Source organism: Semicossyphus pulcher, unplaced genomic scaffold (assembly GCF_022749685.1).
Source record: "Semicossyphus pulcher isolate SPU_LCO1_2020_fin unplaced genomic scaffold, fSemPul1.0.p SCAF_20, whole genome shotgun sequence".
Classification (NCBI taxonomy): Eukaryota; Metazoa; Chordata; class Actinopteri; order Labriformes; family Labridae; genus Semicossyphus; species Semicossyphus pulcher.
In genome coordinates, this window is record NW_027211694.1 from 12,130,142 (window position 1) to 12,149,049 (window position 18,908).

Below are 18,908 nucleotides of genomic sequence, written 5' to 3' on the forward strand. Positions count from 1 at the left end.
AATAAACATGATCAAATGCGTGATAAAACTTTGTGCTCTTCAGCGTTTGTTTAGTGCCTGGTAGGGCGCTGTTCTAACCACATTCCTTTTCACCATTTCACCTTGATATAATGTTTTTATCGTTGCATGTTGGCTACGCCCAATTCAACTGCTATAGACGTGACATGATGTTTACAAGTGCAAACAACTGCTAACGTCAAATTATATCAACAAGAACATTGTTGTACATTTAGCACTAATTTGCCGTTTTTTCATGTTGTCATAGGACTTGCCAATTATGTTGTCTGCAAATGTCATTCCAAAACTATAGTTCTGTTGCAATTTGGTTCTATAGGCTACATTTGAGATCAATTTTTACTTTGCCATTTCTAACAGGGACTGATGATGAAACGCTGGCCCTCATCAGGCTGAGGGCTGAAAATTATTGCGTGTTTACAGGAAAAAGGCATACAGCCAAAAAAGCCTGGGAGTGAGTTACTGAATTTCTATCTAGTGCATGATACTGTAATCTGTAGGCTAGCTTTTGCTGCTTTCAACATATGCTATTGTTCATAGCAAGCTGGAGCTGTTTCTACATGTCACATTTTTCTGGATTGTGAAGATGTGATCTATAGCCTTTATGTATTGGTGCCAATAATCCTAAAACTCATAAATTCAATAACAATTGCTATTTACATATTAGTTGACACCTGTTGTGGCTGTAGACCTAACTACTTGCTGACACATGATTTAGTAACATCTCTTGTATCACTCAGTGAAATTCTTCAGAAGATGGCCCTCACTGATGTTGTCACCCCCATGTTGTTGTTTTTAAAAGCTTGACTACCTCAGTTGGTTTATGTTCACCTTTCAATTGAAAATAAAATTAAGCATTCAGTCTTTTTTGACATTCAAGTCCAGACAAAAAACATGTGATCTTTATTAAATTTAAAGCTGTGACATGACAAAAACCAATGTTTTTAAACACTTAACCTTTGCTACCTAAATTCACACCAACATCAGAGGTGATCATGGTCATATTGAAACAGAAAATCAGCACATTGAGAATTAAAACATTTGCAGTCTCAACCTCAAAATCTTCTTGCCATAAGCAAAAGCTGTAGCCTGTGTACAGTAATGCAACATGACTCAATACCAACACTGAAAATCAAACTTATCACATGAGATGATGTGATAGCCTATGTTAACATACATTTTTTGATTGTAAAGCCCTTTGAGATTGTAGTAATAAGAGGCTAAATAAACTTGAGCATGGTCAAATAGGGAACTACATGAATGAAAGAAAAACAGTTATGCATGTGGCCAGTGCTCAGAAGTTGCATTTTCTGTCAAAAACATTGAAACATAATTTTAAAGGAAAATAATAACTAGCTACAAATTAACCATCTCACAAATAATCATGCTCATTCAACTCCACAGGGTTATGGTCAGGAGCCGAGAGTTGGTCCGCCAGTCTGTCTCACTGGCCATGTCCACTGTGTTCCCCCCTTGGTGGACAGGGTGGAGGCATTTCAATGTCCTCAGCATCCACATTTGGCTCAATGATATCTCCTGCAGTGACACAAATGTTGTGGAGGACACAGCAAGCAGTGATGACCCAGGGAACAAAAACATGATCAACCTCCAGGGCCTTAAACAACAAGCACCTCCATCGCACCTTCATCATGCCAAAGGCCCACTCAATTATCTTGCAGGCTTTAGCATGGTGTTGGTTAAAGCGGCTCTGTACCCTCCCCTGCAGTGGCTCCCGATACGGGACCGCTACCCTTGCATTAGCCAGCCTATTGCCATCATCACCCACAATGAAATACCCTGGGGGAGGGTACAGAGCCTCACTGTAAATGCTGCTGGGTTTCAAAACCCGGGTGTCATTCACAGACACAGGATATCCCACGAAGGTGTGGAGGAACCGGCCCTTCCCATCACTTACCGCCTGCAACTGAATGGATGGAAAGAGCTTACGATTTATGTAGTCCTGGCCACTGGGTCCGGAAGGGGTCTTGATGCGTATGTGGCACCCATAAATGGCACCCACACAACTTGAAAAGACAGGGCTGTTGGCCAACTGCTGAAAACACTGCCCAATCTCCTCCAGCTCCGAAGCAGCAGGCAGTTTAATTACTTCATGCCGTAAAGCAGCGATCTTCCCAACTCCCTTGTGGACCAGCCTGCAGACAGTGGCTCTCAGAACTTGAAAGGCCCGGGACACCACACTATACGATAAACCATGTGCATGCCAGTACACGGTTATCAGTATAGTTATGTGGTGTCCCCAGGCCTGTCTCCTCTCAGGCGGCAGACACTGCATCAAGGCCTCCAAGGATTCACAGCTGAGACGGTAGTCCTGCAGGAGGTCTTGTTCTCCATCAAAGTACATTTCTAAGACAGGAAAAGTGCTGTTGAGGCATTTGTACATGGCTCCTGGTGGATTTTCAGCCTACAGAAGAGAACAAGGTGTTTAAAGTGTCCATGGATTATACCCTTGAGACAGCAAACTTTGCACTGTAAGATATGTGATTAAATACAATTTTCTATCATGTATGACAAACATATATGTGTCCATGTGCATTATCTTTCTGCTGCCTGTGGTTGGTTATCTTTAATGCCAATCAAATGTATATATATATACACACACACAGGTACATATAGATATATGGAAGAGAGAGAGAGAAGAGACGGACGTTAATTTGTGTGTAAATTATATATATCACTCAATCATATATACACTGCTCAAAAAAATAAAGGGAACACATAAACATTACAATGTAACTCCAAGTCAATCATACTTCTGGGATATCAACCTGTCCAGTTAGGAAGAAACACTGATTGTGAATTAATTTCACCTGCTGTTGTGCAAATGGAACATACAACAGGTGGACATGAGAGGCAATTAACAAGACAACCCCTATAAAGGAATGGTTCTGCAGGTGGTGGCCACAGACCATTTCCCTGTCCTCATCCTTTGTGGCTGATTTTTGGTCACTTTTGCATTTTGCCAGTGCCCTCACCACTAGAGGTAGCATGAGGCGGTGTCTGCAACCCACAGAAGTTGCTCAGGTGGTGCAACTCATCCAGGATGGCACATCAATGCACGCTGTGGCAAGAAGGTTTGCTGTGTCTCCCAGCACAGTGTCAAGAGCATGGAGGAGATACCAGGAGACAGGCCAGTACACCAGGAGACGTGGAGGGGGCCGGAGGAGGACAACAACCCAGCAGCAGGACCGCTATCTGCTCCTTTGTGCAAGGAGGACCAGGAGGAGCACTGCCAGAGCCCTACAAAATGACCTCCAGCAGGCCACTAATGTGCATGTTTCTGCTCAAACTGTCAGAAACAGACTCCATGAGGGTGGTATGAGGGCCAGAAGTCCACAAGTGGGGCCTGTGCTCACAGCCCAGCACCGTGCAGCCCGATTGGCATTTGCCAGAGAACACCAGGATTGGCAGATTTGTCATTGGCGCCCTGTGCTCTTCACGGATGAGAGCAGGTTCATACTGAGCACATGTGACAGACGTGACAGAGTCTGGAGATGCCATGGAGAATGATCTGCTGCCTGCAGCATCCTCCAGAATGACTGGTTTGGCGGTGGGTCAGTGATGGTCTGGGGAGGCATATCCTTGGAGGGCCGCACAGACCTCCATGTGCTAGCCAGAGGTACCCTGACTGCCATTTGGTACCAGGATGAGATCCTCAGACCCATTGTCAGACCATATGCTGGTGCAGTGGGCCCTGGTTTCCTTCTGATGCATGACAATGCTCGGCCTCATGTGGCTGGAGTGTGTCAGCAGTTCCTGCATGACGAGGGCATTAATGCTATGGACTGGCCTGCCCCTTCCCCAGACCTGAATCCAATCGAGCACCTCTGCGACATCATGTCTCGTTCCATCCACCGACACCACGTCGCACCACAGACTGTCCAGGAGTTGACTGATGACCTGATCCAGGTCTGGGAGGAGATCCCTCAGGAGAACATCCGTCGTCTCATCAGGAGCATGCCCAGACGTTGTCGGAAGTGCATACAGGCACGTGGAGGCCACACACACTACTGAGCCCAATTTTGAATTGTCTTGAGGAATTTCCACAGAAGTTGGATCAGCCTGTGATCTGATTTTTCCACTTTTATTTTGAGTATGATTCTGAATCCAGACCTCCATGGGTTAATGATTTTGATTTCCATTGATCATTCTTATGTTATTTTGTTCTCACCGCATTCCACTATGTAATGAATAAAGATTGTCAACTGGAATATTTCATTCAACGAGATCTAGGATGTGTTGTTTAAGTGTTCCCTTTATTTTTTTGAGCAGTGTATAATATATGCCACTCTTTATTTGCATAGTGGGCTACTTTTTATACAATATATAAAGGCGACGTGTGTATGTGTATATGTGTTAAATAAAAAAATAAACATGTATGAAATCTGTACATTCCTGTCACATGCCTAGTTGTGAATTTAATTAAAAGTGAAGTTGTCATAAACACTGTTCTGCTTATCTGACAGAGATCATATAAACAGCATTAGATTGTAACAAAACCGACATGATGCAGCCGGATGCAGCTGTGCAACACGTCATATTTAATGGACGTCGCCTTGAAATGGTGGCTCTGAAGCCGCGATGTCTCATGTTGTTTAATGTCTGTTGCCTCAACTCCTCTCTCCTCGTGTCTCTTCCTCGCCTCCTCCGCTCGCATCTCTGGTGGGAGGGACTTAGACACGAGGAGAGGAGTCGAGAAAAAAAACTGAGAAATGAGAAAGGCCTGAGATCTATTGAATAAAAGAAGGCCATCATAGGGCATGGTCTGAGGTAAATGCCTATTAGGTGAAAAGCTCCTACATTCTGGAAACACTGAACTGATGTCTCTAACACCATAGACGACATTGAATTCTGAATCTTGGCTCACTATCTCATAACAATGGTAAATTCACAATCTTTCATCGGCGGAGTCAGAACAGTATCTTTACCAGATATACTGTATGTCACGGCCAGTCAAAATGAGAGCAAATTATTTGTCTTTGTATAATTTTTAATCATTGTATTCATTATAAATCACTTTCATTGATACTTCATTTGTTTATCTTCATACATTAGATATAGTTCCTTGAATGTGTCAAATTTGCAGACAATTAGAATATTTCACTTTAAAAATGTATTTAATTTTTTTATTTATGTAGTTGATAATTTATTTTTTCATTCAGTTATGTATAGGCCTATACAATAGGAGGTGTGGAAATCAGTAGTGTATGATGTGCATGAGTGGAGAATGTGTACGTGGACAAGTGTTGTATAATGCAAACAAAGCAAAAGGCAAACTCAAACCAACATCACCAAATGCATGTGCCTGTGGAGAGAGCCACAGAAGAGAAAGAAAGGCTTCCTGCTGTAGCTTAAGTAACCTCAGCACACTGGGCCCAGGTGAGCAGAGTTACTCTGATTACTGATCTGCAAAGACCCACGTCCAGCATGACAATAGAAAGCACATGACACATGGGCATCACAGTACACATTTGCAGAATGAGAAAATACTATATTATTTAGAGAGAGACCCAACATGAATCCATAAAAGCAGTACTTAGCAACATTATTATTTTAAAATTTTAATTAAACATCGTTTTCATTTTATGTCACATATATCCATTGATACATATTTTAACACATTAAAGCTTCATATAGTCCTTGAATTGTCAAATTGCAGACATGAATATGCATTTCATCTATATCTTCATTATTTCACTTATTTATTTATAAACGTGCACATATGCTGAATAAGAGACAAAATGTAACGATCTGCCTTGACAGCTGAACCCAAAAGCACGACAGCAGACAAAGAATCAAAGTAAATGAATAAGATTTATTTACAAAATAAATCAAACAATTCAATAAATGAGAAAAGGCAAGAGGAAAACCCTGAACTCACCCTGATTTCTATCCTACCTTAAACTAACCCGAAAACCTCTCTACTGTGAGAAGAACACAAGACAAAAACAAAACCTGAATCAGCTAAAGAAATGAAAATCACTCTAAGGAGAGGAAAAACTCTAATCTAGAAACAAAATGCCTAATCCTAAAAAAGACAAGAAAATCACTCATAAAGAGGAAACTGGAAACTAGAAACAAGAAACCAAAATGCATAAATCTGATAAAGAAAAGGAAATCACTCTTAACGAGGACAACCTGGACTAAATAAGGAAACAAAGAAAATCACTAAGATAAGAAAAAACGCAGAAACAAAAATCCTTTCTAAACAAAACTCTCACAAACCTTACTTGGAACTTGGAGTTGAACTTGAACAGGAGCAGGAGCAGGGAACATGGAAAGCGCTAGGATGACTGACATGGAGACAAGTAAGAACTGGCACAGGACAAAGGGAGACGCCACTATTTAAACATGAGAAAGGGGATACAGGTGAAACCAATTAGGGAGGGGCCAGACAATCACCAGACGCGGGAAACACAGGGGCAGGAAGTAAAGCAGTCTGAAACGAGAGGGGAACAGGGTTACTTTCAAAAGAAAACAGGAAATGACAAAACATGAAAAAACGAGACAAAAATGGTAGCTTAACTGAATAAAAATGACGAGACATGACACAAAAATACCTGTTAAAATTTGATTCCTCAAATGCAGAAACCTGGAACCCAAGGCATGTTCGCGGAACGTTTTACCTTTGATTGGAGCGCTGTGTGTGTATTACCGGTGCTTGGATTGATCGGGACATCGGCGCAGCTTCCTGAATCAGGAAGTAATTAAAGGCTCCTCGTGTTTAAGACCGGATACAACTGAGATGTTTGGCGAATGGCTCCTCCAGAGCGATGCATAAGGCATGTCATTGCGGGAGATGCAGAGTTACGGCGTGGGGACTGAGCCTGGCTTCGGGAATTAAATAATTCCTTCACCTGAGAACTGTGACTCACTGGCGAGACATAGCGTCCAACATGACCAAAAAGAAAAGGTCAAATGACAATCACATGGTACGATACCTAACGCTGAAAGTAAGAGCGCAGTACTGGTGCAGGGCAGCGATGGGAATGAAAGAGCAGATGGAGAGACAGGAAATCTTGCAGCTTAAATAGACCTCCAATTGGGAGAAAGTGTTTGTCAGATGATGTGGAAGTGACGTATATCAATAATTAAATCAGTGCAGCTCGAGTTGTCTGCCAGAACTAGCTCGCAAGCGTCGCCCCATTTGTTAAACGGAGATCAGATGGATAATTTTTATGCATTCGAGGCAGTAGGGAAATCTGAACGCTGAACGGCTGTTTCAAACTGATGTTGTTTCTGTCCGTTTTGGCTCTCGTTTGTGGTATTCTCATTATGTGTTTGCCCTACAATCCGGCACAGGACCACAGCTCTTTGGGCTATGCCCATAGTTGTCATTTAATGATAATCATCTGCTATTTTTGCCACCTAGATGTCTGCAATCGCATACTATGAGTACAGTAGTAATACAGCCTTGAGATCATGTCATGAAAGGCTTGTTGCATTTGCAATAAATCTTGTCAAGCTTTAACAGTAAAAAAGTGTCAGTTTAATCAAATGATGTGGGCTTCATAACTGGCAGACATTCTGGGGAAAACCTGGTCACGGCATTCATCCCACTTTGGATGGTGCAGCTCTTTTGTCTTGTAATATGGCTAAGTTTGTAAAACCTGACAAGCCAGAGTTGAGACCAGGAGGCAGAGCTGTAGTCCTACACACTCCTCTGCGCCCTGTGAGCTGTTTTCCAGCCACAATGTTAATGTTATAGAGACTGTGTCTGCCCCCCAACCCAGGCCTTTTATTACAGTTAACTCAAACTTAAATAAAAAAGGAGTAAATCAAACATTTTTTAGAAAAAATTTAAACAACAACTGAAGTTATGCCAGGGTTAGGGTTAGGGTTAGGGTCTCCAGTTAACAAAAAAAAGTGTCTCATTCGATGTTAATAGGACATTGAATGTTACTAACAAAAATGTACTCACAAGATGTTTGTCTGACAGGGCTGTAGCTAAATTTAAGGAAGCAATTCCAGCTGCTTTTAATTCTTTACCACATCTCTTTACTACAGAAAGCTCTTACGCTAATGTTAGTCTCTCTCAGCTTGATCAGTTTGTTGATAGTACTGCAGGTTCGCTGAGAAATACTCTACATTCGATTGCCCCCATAAAAAACAAGATTATTAAACGACAGAGGCTAGCTCCATGGTATGACTCGGAAACTCGTAACCTGAAGCAAATGTTGCGTATATTTGAAAGAATGTGGCAATCCGCCAAAACAGAAAAGTCTTGTTTACTCTGGCTGTGAAGGAAATTTTTATGTTAACCTTTATTATTATAGAGTCAATAATCATGACATAATCAGCTAAGGTTAATTCGATGATGCATGCATATGATTATTCTAGAGATAGTGTTCTCTCCTCTCCAGAGTTGCGTGTATGATTTGCTGTTGCTCCTTCTGTCTGAGAGAGAGATAGTTGGTGGCCTTGTCTGGGGCTGAGAACTCCAAGGCCAAGGGTAAACTCTAGATAGTCAGGCGCCTCAGCTAAAGTCATAACAATGACATCTTGCTCTGTCTCAGTGAGAAGGAATTCTTTCTGTAATGTATAAAATACACTGTGTACCTTGATTCTGTGTCAGTCAGCTAGACAGCTGCGTTCTGTGCAGTACTGGTCTGACCCAGCTCGAGTTGTGAACTGCTTTAACTCATCTTTTAATATTTTTCAATTAAATTACATCAAAAGACAACTTTGTTTCCCTAAGAACTTTATTGGTCTCGTCATCAGATATTGCCACCACACTGGCAAAATAGTCTTAATAAATACAGGAAGGCCCTACGGCATGCTCGAGGTGTCTACTACACCTCCCTTATAGAAGAAAATAAAAATAATCCCAGGTACCTTTTCAGCACTGTAGCAAGACTGAGAGAGTCAGAGCTCCATTGAGCCATGTATTCCTATCCTGCCTTATACAGTATATGCGTCCTCTGGGTAATATCATGAGGAGACACATTCATTTTCATTGTTATGCAGGTGATACTCAATTCTACTTATCAATGAAGCCAGACGAAACCAATCAGCTTGGGCTGTCAATCGATTCAAATATTTAATCGTGATTAATCGCATGGTTGTCCATAATTAATTTGTGATTAATCGCAAATTAATAGCACATTTTTACCTGTTGTAAATTTACCTTAAAGAGAAGTTTTTAATACTCTTATCAACATGGGAATGGACAAATATGCTTCCTTTATGCAAATGTATGTTTATTATTACTGCAACATTCCAAAACAATGACAAATACTGTCCAGAATATTGTACAGAATAAGGTACTGCATGCTCAAAAAATATGCTGAAAGCATAACATGCCAATCATCGCATATATCAATGATTTCTAACACGCTCACAACGCACATCACATGTAGACTTACTCAGTCTGGATTACCCTATTTCGAGATGCATATTTCTTCCTTCCACAGTTTAATTGTACTATCTTCTTTACCTTAATTCCCGTATTAATTCACAAACGACTTTAAGCTGATCACTTTGCTTTGCTTCAGTCCCCCCAACACACCTGCACTTCTGCTCTCTGTATAGCCTCTGGCACTGCCCCCTTTTTCTGTCTGTCTCTCTGTCTGCTTTGTCTTCATCAGCAATCTGTTAAATTAAGCCACAAAAGTTCAATATTTTCTCTCGCAATTCAGTTCTCACAGCACGTGAGACGCGTGTACACGAGGGATGTTATTAATGACGTAAACAATCGATCGTTACCTAATGTCATCTGCACCTTTTATAAGCTTTATAAACAGCGACAATCAATGCATTTACAATAGGGACATACGGAGATACACAGTAGGAATGTTTACATTGCATTACAGGACTGCATATGATTGTGTGCTGACAGAGAGCGTCCTGATGTCCTGTGATTCCTGTCACTGTTTCAGTGCTCTTCCTCAACAAGAAGAGCAGGCGAACGACCGTACATTTGAAGCGTAATCGTTTAATTTCATAGAAAACTAAAGCAGCGGTGGTGCCACGGGAAAATGTATGTAGCGGAAACACTGCCGGTGGTAACTCAGTTCACATCAGTAAACAGTAAATACAAATAACTTTTGTCTTGTCCAGAGAACCATCTAGCAGGGCAGAAAAACTAGTCCATGCATTCGTTACTTCCAGGCTGTCTTATTGTAATTCGTTACTATCAGGCTGCCCCAATAAGTCACTTAAAACTCTTTAGCTGGTAAAAAATGCTGCAGCACGTGTACTGACAAGAACTAGGAAGAGAGATCACATCCCTCCTGTATTAGCCTCTCTGCACTGGCTTCCTGTAAAATCTAGAAGAGAATTTAAAATCCTTCTTCTTACTTACAAAGCTCTCAGTGGTCAGGCACCATCATATCTTAAAGAGCTCATAGTGCCATATTACCCCTCTAGAACATTGCGCTCCCAGGATGCAGGCCTGCTTGTGGTACCTAAAGTCTCTAAGAGTAGTGTGGGAGGTAGAGCCTTCAATTATCAGGCCTCCGCCAAGAGTATGGTATAGGCTACTATTCAATGAATTTACTGCTGAGCAAAGTAGTAGGTCCCGTAACCAGTGCTCAAGCAATCCCTCATGACTGTTTAGAGGTGACTGTGGAGTACACCATCCTAATCCATACTCAATTAGAAGTCATAATAATTTTAAATTATTTAACAAATGTAATTACACAAGTATATGATCTTAAATTCACTGTATAATGTAGCCTAACAAAATACATCATTACTTTAAGTGCAAAACAAGGAGCTTTTCTTAAGTATTTACATGCTGTGGTACTAAATATGTCTGAAGAGATGACAGTTTTTTCTTTAGTTCCTGAGAAGTGGACTTTTAAGTGATATATGGCACTTAGAGGTCAGCAACTCTACTCTGCAGTTAAATGCAACAGCCGGGGAGGGCTGAGAGATTTCATTGGGTTAGCCCAATGTCTGATCTGACACACCAAGCTCCTCTCTCTCCTCTCTGTCTCTGTGTGTGTGTGTGTGTGTGTGTGTGTGTGTGTGTGTGTATGTGTGTCTCTCTTTCTCCCTCTGTCTCTCTGTCTCCATCCCTCTCTCTCTTGTATTAATGCAGCTCATTAACTCTGTATCTTCTGGTCCCATCAACGTTACTAACCATATGTCTTCCCGGGAGTTCTTGTGCTTCCTTGTCTTGTAGGTTCCTGGGGATCGGTGCAGCCACCTGCTGCTGTGGACCTGCTCAACTGCAACAACTATTAACATCAGTCTTCCCCATAGCAACACTTCCTGTCCTCTTCACAACAAAAGGCATATGCTGGTATTCCAATGGAGAGCTTTTACTGTAAAGCAGCAACAAGAAGACGATACGAATGTACCAGCAGTAACTTCAGATGCTCTTAAAGGGATATTATATTTTTAAGTACCGTGTCAAGCGCCAGAAAGGATCCTCAAACCACAGAGACTCGTTTAGGTTACATAAAAAGTATATTCACAGTTTAAAACAGACATGTAAAAACAGAGCTTTCACTGTGTACACCAAAAACTCACGTTGATGTGCCTGTCACATTTTATCTTAATAATACCTGCAGGAGAGTACCTTTTATTTACTTTTATTTTAGTATAAAAAAACATATTACACGATGACCATGGTGTTATTTTCTTAAGGACATGTAGGCTATGTAGAATAAATAAAATTATCACACTCCAAATTCCATAAAATCCCACAGAGACCGATTATTTGTCCAAACTTTGAATGAATCGTGAACAATAAAATTAGCTATTTATAACAAAACCATTTTTTTGTACCTGGCTGTAAACATGTTTGTTTCTGCTGTAAAAATTGGCATTTTCCCAGCTGCTGTAATGTTATTTCTTGTTTTCTGGAGCCAGCCTCAAGTGGCCACTCGAGGAACTGCAGTTTTTTGCACTTCCGCATTGGCTTCATTTTTCAACACCGGAGGTTGCTGCTTGGTCAACACTTGCTAGCTTGTAACATTTAGAAATAAAGGTTTAGTTACACAAACGTGCGTAAAATATAGAAATGGTCTCAAAAACGCTATATACAAAAATATTACAATGGAAAATACTCAGGAAAAAAGGTTGGGATAAGAGAAACCTCCTACCTCTTTCAACTCAACTAAGTGCAACAGGTAATTGTCTGGTTGAAGATTTGGAGGTGAAGTACAAGAAAGTTGCTGTGCGCATGTGCAGTCGTCATCGGTTCAAAAGTCTTCTTCTTTGGAGTTATCTGGCAGTCTGTGTTGCATTACAGCAACCCACTGGATTTTAAAAGTATTTCAGCTATAAATGAGTTAACTTAATTTCTTTATGCCAACAAAACGCATTCATATTTTGTATAGATAACAAGAGACATATTTACATGGGCTTTATTAGAAAAAAGATTTAAACCAACAAATGCATGTATTTTAAGTTAACTGAAAATAAATTTAAAGTGCACAACCCATCCTGTTCATTTTTTGGAGTATACAAGGTGTGAGGTTAGGCCCAGATGTACGTCGCTAAGCCCCAGATACTTTAAAGTCCTCAAAAGGCCACTGGGAGGAGCTGAATAGCAAGAATAGGTTTAAATTAAATATTAATAGCTTTCATACAGACTGTGTGGCTAAAACACACCAGGAACTTAATTCTCCTTCACTATATGTTCACAATCAGGTGGGCAAAGTCATATGCAATAATAAGAATTGTACCAGACGGAAAGCGTAGAGAAAATAAAAAAAGACAAGTTAGCCATCTGATAGCTAGCAAGGTAAACGAAGGTTTCCAGAAAAAATGAGAGAGGAGTAAACTGCCCAGTACAGAGAAATTTGAATATAACTCTCCCGTTCTTATTCAGATCAATGTTGATCCTCTTTCACAGCCCTGTATAAGCCCTGTATATTACAATCTTGTTATGTAACATATACAAATAAAGTAATTGGACTTATTAACAATTCAAACAGGCTGGTAACTTTTGTTAGAAAATGTTATCAAATTTAATTGATGGAATTAATTAGTATTCAGGCTTATTAACATGAATACTGTGTCATAAATTTTGAATTCACCTATGATGGCAAGAGCGTTGCACTGGGAGTGGTGATGCTGCGCTTTGGACTAAAGGATTGCTGGCAGGTCAGAAGTAAGTTTGGTTGTTGAGATGCAGAAGACATCACAGAGATGGCTGTTGGTCATCGTGGTTCTCTATCTGCACCTCATCAGAGGAAACTTGGCCTTTTCCAATTTTCTCATCCATTTCTTCTGCATCCATCAAGAAGGGGGTAGAGAACAGCTTGATGTCTTTCTCAATGGCAGAAGCACTGACTGAATTCTGTCAAAAGAGATGTGATCGCCTCATCATGACATACCTAAGCTGGACCGTCCTGGTACAGGGGGCTTCTTGGTAGATGATACCGTGCATTTTAATAGCCTTACCTCCACTCTTGTGCACCCTGACGCCCGCCTGTTATAGCTGAAGCCCCATCAATTGTAACTACACACAGCTTGTCCCATGGACGTTCCATATTGTCGATTGCAACTGACACAGCTTAAATAATGTCCTTACCTGTTATTGTGCCCTTTAGATCAAGCAGCTCCTCCATAATGCAAAAGTTGTCGTCAAATCACCACAAGAAATGAAAAGCTGTGCGGTGTCTGTGGCATCTGTGCTCTCATCACATGCATTCGAGTAAAAATCAATTGCACAAGCTTTATCTGAAAGTTGATGCTTTAAGTTAGCTGACAAGTCTTTGATTCGCTGGGCAACTGTGTTTCAGGACATGCTAACATTGTTGAATTCATGTTTATTTTGGGGCACATTACTCCTGCAACTTTAGTGGGGTGCTGTTTTATGAAGTCACCCTCTTAAATGGTTTTCCGTGTTGGGCAATGAGTTGAGCTAGAACGCAGCTGGTGATTGTGACATTTTCTTGTGTTTTGTTAGCACAGAAAAAAATGCCGTTGTTGAGCTAAAAGGCTAGCTGCCATTTGTGTAACTTTCCGTTGTCGCTCGGCACCAGTGTAGGACTTGTAGGATGATGCTTGGTTTCATAGTGTCGTCGTTGTAGCAACAGTTTCATTGCAAATCAAAAAGGCACACTTCCCCTTCACTTCTATGAAAAAATATTAATTCCCCACCGTGTCTGAAACGTTCTGCACTCACTTGCTATTTTGCGTTTCTTTGGTTCTGTCATGTTTAATCAACTGTGGCAAAATCTTCTTTGAGTGATTCTACCCATTTTGTGAGTATGTAGAAGCTGCCGCCTAGTGTTGAAACTAAGAAGTACAGTCAAGCACAAGTGTTTGAGTTGTAATGCGGGCTAGCATCACATCCTTGATATCAACGGATTCATCAAATCCCTAGATTCACATGATATAACTTACATCGCGCTAGCTTTAAAAAGTGAGATAATCCACCAGAGCTTTTATTGTTAAAAGAAGGAAAGTGAAGAACTGAGGTAAATTATTATAATTTTATGGTCATGGGAAAAATAATACGTTATTCTGACCCCATAGCACACAGCCATATTTATTATAGGTCGAGGAGAGTCTGAACCCTTGTAGAATTGTATTTCATCAGCTGTTGGGACACATCCAGGAAACAAGTGCTGATTTTCTGTCCAAAATAACTTGACACAACAAGTTTGTCTGAATCTAAATAAAAATAAAACGTTGTTCTTTTTTCACTTATGGAGTCAAAATTATACTAAGTAAGAGGCCTGTTCCTAAACTATAAAGAATCTTAAATGCCTAAATAATGATTAAAACACTACTATTTTACATTGTTTATCTGATTCTTTAGTATTTATTTTCAACTGCAGTAGAGTTTTTCTCCACCATTTTCAGGTATTTTGTCCTTTTAACAGACTAACTTTGCTGTATAGTAACTTGCTAACATGTAAAGAGTGACAAGTGAGTCATAAGGTAACATTTATGATTAAGTAAGACATAAGTAAAGCGTGTGTGTGTGTGTGTGTGTGTGTGTGAAAATTTGGTTTAATTTAATTACAATTGAAATTGAGTGTGTACTCTACCTTCCTTTACGTTGATCCGCAAGATGTGAGGTGTTTTAAAAATACATTTGACTACAGATATATGTCACTCTTATTCATCCCCAATTATTAGAGGCATAATACAAAGGTATAGTAAAGCTTTTAATGGGGTGTGTGTTATGAAGATGTGGTTATAGCAATTGTGCAGGGTTAGTTTGGACAGTGGTGGGGCCCAATGTGATATCTATTCATGATGCCCAGAATTCGTGGCTTTGTGCCTTTCTACAGCAGTGTTAAGTGGCTTTGATGAGCTTTGATGACCGAATCTCATTGTCAACAGCAGTCTAAGTGGAGGATGGCAGGATGGCTTTGTGTCATAAAAGTCAAGTTACATAAAAAGAAGTCACAGAGTCACTGGAGTGCTGTATGTGTATGTAAATGATCTGAGGACCTAACTGTATGTTCAAAGTATGCTTGCTATGACAGTTGTTTTACTACATCTAGAGCCCTACTTTGCAGACTACTCAAAACTTCTTGTGTTTGATCACATAACTCAATGCCTCTCATACACTTTTACAGCTTCCTCCCATCCTGAAACTGAGATTTTGTGTTGTCTCCTATATAAGGGTGAGGCTGATAACTGTGGTTGCTTACTGTTAGAAAGGTCTGCAACAGTAAAATGAGCTACATAACTTGCTGGAATGGACTTAAGAGAAGACACAATATTCCCACCAAACTGGTTCTTATCTGTTTCACTAAATTATTCAGAACAGTCACAGAGACAGGCTCTACATCCTGACCCACAGACAATGCTGATAATTTACCTGACCTCACATCTGCTTTGGCATATGTGTCATCAAATTTTGTCTGATTAACCCAAACATGATGGGGGAAGAAGTCAAAGGTTTTCACTCACTAAGCCAAGCCACAGTTGGTAGTGTTAAGCTAAACCACATTTTCTGACCCCTTCCAAAACAAGACAAATGTGTCATTGAAGGGCACAAAACGCAAAACACAAGAATATGGGTAAAAAAAAATAATTTGAATAAAACACAAAAATGTCACTTCAATATTTAAAAACTCAGTAATTAAATTGTGTTTAACCTGTTGTTTTTATACTTTATTTTTGTATACAAATAATAATATAAAAATATAATAAAATGTCACATTCACTATTAATCACCATAGGTTTCAAAAAGGATCAGTTGCATGTACAAAATGTGTTTCTTATCACCTTCTAAACAGTCCACAAACAAACAAACTGCTCGATAGAGAAGTTGATCTTGACACACAGAACAGCGGTGAGCTGAAGCTGTATCCCCTTGACACAGCAGGAGCAATTCCTCTGTGAAGAACTGAACATGGTACCATTGTAGCAGTTGTGTACTCTCTCTTGCATTGTGTTAAGAACCAGGCGTTAACATTCATGTTTTGGCTCCAACATGCTGCATGTTCTGATAGCAGAAGCATATTAGGTCTCTCACAGCCATTCTTATTAATTCATTCTTATTATTTATTAAGTTCCAGAAATTGCACAAGACAGGATAGGGCAGTCTGGCAACACACATGGGGCGCACTCTGCAAGTCTGCAGGGGCCCCAGCAGAGGGCACTCATGTTACACATAAAATAAAACTAAGCATACATTTGTAAGAGTCAAAGTTTCTATACAACCATTTGAGTGTGATTTTGCTTATCAACTGTGAGTGTTGCTGTGCTACCATAGCCCAGGTATTTGTTTGGAAGTTAACAGTCTAGGACGAGTGTGTGATCCTGGAAGGGTAAACCAATCAATCAATCAATCAAATTTTATTTGTATGGCGCCAAATCATAACCAGACACTTTACAAAAAGAGCAGGTCTAGACCGACTCTTTGTTATGTTATTTAAAAAGAGGCCCAACATGAATCACCATGAGTAGCACTTAGCAACATTCGGCACATTGGCAAGGAAAAACTTCCTTTTAACAGGCAGAAACCTCGAGCAGAACCAGACTCATGTTGAACAGCCATCTGCCTTGACTGGATGGGCCGAAAATGGGATAGAAGGAGATGCAGGATAGAGACAGGCAAAGAGAATGTCATGATGTGGCTCTTCCACAGGCTCTACAGGTGGAAAAACAACCTGGTTCCGAATTGGTTTGCAATTGAACCAGCTCCGAACCAGCATGAGCTGGTTGGTCGAAAAGGGGTAATTGGGAACAGAAAACATTGGAGCTCAGAAAAAGACCCCCAAACAACTGGTAAATATTTGAATCTAGTCAGGTTTAATTCTTGATGGCGGGAAAAAAGTCAGCAGTAGTCATTGTATGGGGACCGGGAAAAGCTGCACAGAAGCTGCCGTTGTTACCAATAATGTTACAGCTCTGTATTGCAAGTTATTAACATTCACCTAATATTCCTCGATATGCAAGTTAGATAATATTAGCTAGTAAACTCACCTTAGTTGCGTGGCTACCACAAGTTAACGTTATGTTTTAAACAACTACCTACAGTTTGGCTTCCTAATGTAGTACTTAGACAACCACTGTTCAACCAATTCACCTTAGACTTCATTTAAGTTCAACTGTAAAATATTTTCTCGGTTTCTAGGTTTTTTTTTTGAGTTGAGAATTTCTGACACAAGCCCAACTAATGAAAACAGACCAAATCAGTAAGTCAATATAAAGAATATAAAGTGTATTATATTAAAAATATCAAATATAAACCGTCAGTCAATCGCATACTTGTTTAAGTGCTTTTCAGTGTTTCAGCCCCAATTTTTTGTGGAATTGTTTCCTTTTTCAATTTAAATGGAAGGTTCCAGTATCAGGTCATAGCACTGACAAGGGGCAAAAGTGCAGGTGAACCAGCAATTGTTGACGTTAAAAATGAAAAGAGGTAAAAGGCTGTAATCGGATTGTCTCCTTCAGTCGCTCCTCGGCTCCATCTTTTTCCCTCCAACAGTCCACATACCACACACTTAAACCCACCACCACATAAATCACAATCAACCACAAGTCACCTCTCATTGCTGCACCAAGCCACAGTTCCACAAAAGAAGGGAGAGAGGCTAAGAGAAAAAGAGGCTACCATCACTCTTGTCCATGCCCAGACGAGGGCTTGTTTAGTGGCCCTAACCCTTGCTCCACCCCATTTCTGCAGTCAACTCAGAGTAGCTTCATGGCTTCTTTACCAATATAGTTACTTACAGCAGGATCAAATGAAGATGGATTGGGGGTTAAAAGTGTCATGATTCTGTTTTACAGTCAACTTGGTGCAACTTCTCACTTAAAAACCCTGCTGGAAAGTCAACAGCTGAGGCATGTTTGTTTCTGTCGATCACTTCCCTAAGTTAACTCTCTTTGCTTAGCAAACAGTTTTTACCTTTTCCTTTTATTTTTCTAATTTCTGAACCTCTTCAGTAGTTTTCTGCAGAGCAGCTTTGTTCTTACCCTGCCTTGCCTCATCATGCCAGCAACTCCATGATGATACTGAGGCAATTCTGGTCCAACTTTTTTATTGATAACGGTTGAGACATTTATCCTTTTTTTCAACAAACTTATTCTCTCTTGTAGCGTAAATCGGTCGATTAATTGTTTAATAATTAATTAAACTCGTCATAGAATGCCTGCACTCTATATTGACGAGAAGTTAACTTTAAAGTTAATTAAAAGACTTAACCTATCATAGGTATTTAACGGGGCACCACCCAATTTTGAGAAAACAGGGAAAACATATAATTCGTTACCTAATTGTTTAATTCAGTCTCATAATCTGAAGGTTGCTACAGTTTAGAATTCAGTTCGTTTCGCGGTGTACAGAGGCTTAGTGCTTCACACACACAAAGACACTTGAATCAGTACTTTATAAATGAAGAATTTATTGACTAATACTACTAAACATACATGAGATAACTAAATATGGTGATGAACATGAAATGATTAATAACAGGATGAATATGATGAAAGATGAATTGAAACCT